We start from the raw sequence: 6,136 nt of genomic DNA, 5'->3' as shown, positions 1-6,136 counted from the left end.
GAAAACTGAGGAGAGATGTGGCTTACACTGTATACTGCTACAGTAGAGCCAAACACTGGCCACCATATCGTCAGAGTTTCTCTCTCTCCTTCTCTCTCTGTCTAAAACTTGGGATACAGTATTGTCACGTCCTGGCCAGAATAAGGTTAATTGTTTTTGTAGTTTGGTCAGGGCGTGACAGAGGGTATTTGTTTTATGTGGTTCAGGGTGGTGTGTTTTGTTAAAAGGGTGGTTGATTTAGTAATTCCGGGTTTTGGTTTATGTTTAAGTATTTCTATGTGGAGTCTAGTGAGTGTATGTCTATGTTAGGTTAATTGGGGTTTGGACTCTCAGTTGAAGGCAGGTGTTGTCTATCTGCCTTTGATTGAGAGTCCCATATAGTAGGGTGTGTTTGTGTTTGGATTTTGTGGGTGATTGTTCTGTGTTGAGCCTATGCTAGCCAGACTGTTTGTAGTTGTTCGTTCGTTCTTTTGTTTTGTTATTTTGTACGTTCATTTTTGATAGAATATAAATAAACAGAAAAATGAGCATACACGTACCTGCTGCGTTTTGGTCCTCCTTCACCGACAACAACCGTGACAGAATCACCCACCAAAATTGGACCAAGCAGCAGAGGAAGGAGCAGACGGATTTCGAGTTGGACTGGCGGGAGAAGTGGACTTGGGAGGAAGTTCTGGACGGGGCCGGACCTTGGCACCAGGCTGGGGAGTATCGCTGCCCGCAGTGGGAAATTGAGGCAGCCAAGGCAGAGAGGCGGAGGTACAAGGCCATGGACACGCTGAGGGAGAAGCACGAGAGGCACCCCCAAGAATTTTTTTGGGGGGGGCACACGGGTAGTTTGGCTAGGCGAAGGAAGAGCCGGAAGCCAGCTACCCGTGGTTATATGGAGGAGCGTATGGGGTGGAGAGCGCTATGTTTCGCTGAGGAGCGCACTATCTCACCCATACGCACGCACAGTCCGGTGCGAGTTATTCCAGCCCCTCGCAGGTGCCGTGCTAGAGCGGGCATCCAGCCTGGTAGGAGGATGCCTGCGCAGCGCATCTGGTCGCCGGTACGCCTCCGAGGACCAGGCTACCCAACTCCCGCTCTATGCACGGCTACCATCAGGCCCCTGCATAGCCCAGTCTGCCCTGTACGAGCACCCCGCTCGTACAGGGCTACTAGTTCCATCCAGCCAAGGCGGGTTGTGCAGGAGGTAAGATGTAGACCGGCTGTGCGCCTCCATAGCCCTGGGTTTCCAGCTCCTGTCTCTCGTGCAGACCCGGAAGTGCGTCAACCCAGTCCGACTCGTCCTGTTCCCGCTCCCCGCACTAGCCTTCAAGTGCGTAAACCCAGCACCGCCAGTCAACAGTCGTCAGAGCTGCCCGCCAGTCAACAGTCGTCGGAGCTGCCCGCCAGTCAACAGTCGTCGGAGCTGCCCGCCAGTCAACAGTCGTCGGAGCTGCCCGCCAGTCAACAGTTGTCGGAGCTGCCCGCCAGTCAACAGTCGTCGGAGCTGACCCCCAGTCAACAGTCGTCTGAGCTGCCCGCCAGTCAACAGTCGTCGGAGTGGCCAGACTGCGCTGAACTGCCGGAGTGGCCAGACTGCGCTGAACTGCCGGAGTGGCCAGACTGCGCTGAACTGCCGGAGTGGCCAGACTGCGCTGAACTGCCGGAGTGGCCAGACTGCGCTGAACTGCCGGAGTGGCCAGACTGCCCTGAACTGCCGGAGTGGCCAGACTGCCCTGAACTGCCGGAGTGGCCAGACTGCCCTGAACTGCCGGAGTGGCCAGACTGCCCTGAACTGCCGGAGTGGCCAGACTGCCCTGAACTGCCGGAGTGGCCAGACTGCCCTGATCTGCCGGAGTGGCCAGACTGCCCTGAACTGCCGGAGTGGCCAGACTGCCCTGAACTGCCGGAGTGGCCAGACTGCCTTGATCTGCCGGAGTGGCCAGACTGCCCTGATCTGCCGGAGTGGCCAGACTGCCCTGAACTGCCGGAGTGGCCAGACTGCCCTGAACTGCCGGAGTGGCCAGACTGCCCTGAACTGCCCGAGTGGCCAGACTGCCCAGACTGTCCCGAGTGGCCAGACTGCCCAGACTGTCCCGAGCTGCCAGACTGCCCAGACTGTCCCGAGCTGCCAGACTGCCCAGACTGTCCCGACAGCCTGGAACGGCCTGAGCCGGAGCCACCTCCAGAAATAGGTGGGTTGGGGAGGGGGGGTGTAGCACAGTGCCGTCGTTGACGGCAGCCACCCTCCCTTCCCTCCCTTTAGAAAAGGAGATTTTTTTTTTTGGGTGTTGCTTGGGGTTATTTTTTGTTAAGGTGCTTCCGGGGTAGCACCTTTAAGGGGGGGGTACTGTCACGTGCTGGCCAGTATAAGGTTAATTGTTTTTGTAGTTTGGTCAGGGCGTGGCAGAGGGTATTTGTTTTATGTGGTTCAGGGTGGTGTGTTTTGTTAAAAGGGTGGTTGATTTAGTAATTCCGGGTTTTGGTTTATGTTTAAGTATTTCTATGTGGAGTCTAGTGAGTGTATGTCTATGTTAGGTTAATTGGGGTTGGGACTCTCAGTTGAAGGCAGGTGTTGTCTATCTGCCTTTGATTGAGAGTCCCATATAGTAGGGTGTGTTTGTGTTTGGATTTTGTGGGTGATTGTTCTGTGTTGAGCCTATGCTAGCCAGACTGTTTGTAGTTGTTTGTTTGTTCTTTTGTTTTGTTATTTTGTACGTTCATTTTTGATAGAATATAAATAAACAGAAAAATGAGCATACACGTACCTGCTGCGTTTTGGTCCTCCTTCACCGACGACAACCGTGACAAGTATACTGGACCCTATTCCAAGTATAAAGTATTTTCAGATCAAAACCATTTATGTCCTTCATCCTATTCATCCTACAAGTGTCATCCCCCTATCTCCTAAAAAAACAAAACAAAATACAACTAACAGTATAAATATGAAAACAAAATACAACTAACTTAACAGTATAAATATGAAAACAAAAGCAGGAACCTAAGTAGTGAATGAATACATCATAGATAATCCTGTTCTCATTCAAGCCAGAATAATATGTCCTCCAGAAAGGTGAGGACTTTTTAACACAGAAATCTACTTTTCTGTAGAAGGTCAAGACAGACAGACAAATATCTGCCACAGTAGGGAAAGTCTGGTGCATGGGCACATTTCAAAATCCATGCAAATGTATAAAGCGGTGAAGGCTAAGGGTTTCTGCAAAAGCAAGCACTCCCAGCCGCCCCACTCACTCCCTCTATCCCTCTATCCCTCTCTCCCTCTCTCCCTCTCTCCCTCACTCCCTCACTCCCTCTATCCCTCTCTCCCTCTCTCCCTCTATCCCTCACTCCCTCTATCCCTCTATCCCTCTCTCCCTCTATCCCTCTCTCCCTTTTATCTTTTGGTTGTTCGGAAGTTACATATATAGACAGTCAGTATCAGAAGCCAAAGAGAGATGAAGACTGGAAAGGAGAGGAATGGGAGGGAAGAAGGGAGAAAAAAAGCTAAAAGCGTTTCAAGCTATTGTTGAAACAATGAAATTACATTGCCTATCAAACTCAGCTTCACAGGTTAGAGCTCCTAATTGCCTGACAAAAATTGATACTTCAGTCGTAACACTGTAATACAATAGAAGGCCAAATTAAATTTGATAGAGGGGCAGAAAACGACGGTATCACTCAGCGGCGCAGAAAAGAGGAGATCAACTAGCATGATACAATGGATCAAAAATGGAAATGATTAATTAATCGCATTGGGTTTTCCAATAAAGGAAATGACACAGTTCAGACGTCTTCGTAAAAAACACTATTAATTAAAGGGATGATAGATCTAACAAGGCATGGAGCCCGGAGAAGTCTCTTTCTTCCTCTCTCACCTCTATCTCTTTCTCTACCCCTCTTTTTCTTTCTCTTCCCCCACTTTCTTTCTTTCTCTCTCGTTCCAGCTCTCTACCTAGGCCTCTTTCTTTCTTTTTTTCTTCCCCTCTCTCTGTTTAGGTAAAGGATGCAGATTGACGTTTATTGTCATGAATCTTGCCCTGGAGGCAGAACTGAGTGAGACACCTGCAAAGTCAAAATTGGTTATATTGTAAAAAAAAATGTAAAAATTTAGAAAACAAAAATGTGCTTTTTGGTCATCATTTAAGTTTAGGGTTTGGCATAAGGTTAGGTTTCAAATCGGATTTTATGACCACTCTGCAGAGCTGCTTTCACAACAAGATTTGTGAAGAAAAATGCTAACCTGCGTGAAGGATGGGGAGTCAGTCAGGACGAATTCAGACCGGGTCAGGACAGACCACACAACTCTGAGCCTCTGGTCCATTTCTCCGCCACCATTCCAAACAGCCTGTACATAGCCCTCTGATTTGCTGAGCAACACATTCCTTCCATCCTGTGACCCCTGGCTGACCCTGGATTCCGGCACTGATCCGGTCACTCACCGGTGAACAACCCCGGGAGGCGGGATCAGACCGGCTGTGGTGCGGCGAGCGCGGCATCCCTCCCCTCCCTATGAGGATGACCCGGAGTAAACCAGGAAGCTGTTTCATTCATCTCTCCTCTCCTTTAATTGGGCCAAAGCCTTATTGATGTGGAAATGAACAGAGCATCAGGGTAGGCCTGCGCTTCGCGTCACTCTCAGACATATTACAGGACACCTCGTGTCCTTGGTGGAAAGTCTTCAGTGTGTGACCTGTATTTGGATGATTTGGTCATCTGTGTGATATGAGTGATTGTGGGGGGAAGGGGGTGAGAAGGGGGTGAGAAGGGGTGAGAAGGGAGAAAGGAGGCGGTTGAAAGACTGTTAGAAGGTGTTTGGTTCAGAGCCCAGTCAGACGACCTGGCTGTCTGTCTCAACTCCTGAAATAATTATTCAGATGAAAGCCTGCAGCCCTTAATTAACCATGTCTCCTACTGGAAATATGAAAGTAATGCGTTGTGTAACTGATGTGTGTTTAAAATGTAATAATGCATATGCAGGATTAGTGATATGTACATGTTAGGGTGGCTACCTTGGAGATATGGAAATTGTGAACCTGACCCATTCTCTTCAGTATAATATGAAAAGGAAAATGGATGCTGATCATAATGTTCAAACGAAGCATCTGCTACTGTAGGTAAGTGTATTACTGAGTGGCCTACTGTAAATAAGCATTGGCAGTATTTAGAGATTACTTGGTCTTATGTTACATTTAGTATACCTATATGAGTTTAAGTTTTTTTGTGCATATCGCATATCTATAAAACTTTTGTTGAGAACAACTAACCCAACTGCAGTTTCACAATTATAAGCAATATAATGTGTATTTGTATGGTAACTACATTGTGTTTGCTATCTAATTACCATTTAAATGCACAATTTACATGACATATTCTTAGCATGATTCTTGATCATATGTTTGTGGTCTATCATCCCTGCAACTGGCCGTGATCCCTAAAACTACTTACCCAAAGACAATAGAGTGCACTCTGGGGTACTGAGGAACCAAGTCCCTCAGTACCCCAGAGTGCAGCGAATGGAGGACCCAAGTCCCTCAGTACCCCAGAGTGCAGCGAATGGAGGACCCAAGTCCCTCAGTACCCCAGAGTGCAGCGAATGGGGGAACCAAGTCCCTCAGTACCCCAGAGTGCAGCGAATGGAGGAACCAAGTCCCTCAGTACCCCAGAGTGCAGCGAATGGAGGAACCAAGTCCCTCAGTACCCCAGAGTGCAGCGAATGGAGGAACCAAGTCCCTCAGTACCCCAGAGTGCAGCGAATGGAGGAACCAAGTCCCTCAGTACCCCAGAGTGCAGCGAATGGAGGAACCAAGTCCCTCAGTACCCCAGAGTGCAGCGAATGGGGGAACCAAGTCCCTCAGTACCCCAGAGTGCAGCGAATGGAGGAACCAAGTCCCTCAGTATCCCAGAGTGCAGCGAATGGGGGAACCAAGTCCCTCAGTACCCCAGAGTGCAGCGAATGGAGGAACCAAGTCCCTCAGTACCCCAGAGTGCAGCGAATGGAGGAACCAAGTCCCTCAGTACCCCAGAGTGCAGCGAATGGAGGAACCAAGTCCCTCAGTACCCCAGAGTGCAGCGAATGGAGGAACCAAGTCCCTCAGTACCCCAGAGTGCAGCGAATGGAGGAACCAAGTCCCTCAGTACCCCAGAGTGC

This window comes from Salmo trutta, chromosome 25 (assembly GCF_901001165.1).
Source record: "Salmo trutta chromosome 25, fSalTru1.1, whole genome shotgun sequence".
Taxonomy (NCBI): Eukaryota; Metazoa; Chordata; class Actinopteri; order Salmoniformes; family Salmonidae; genus Salmo; species Salmo trutta.
Note: the sequence above shows the minus strand (reverse complement) of the source record.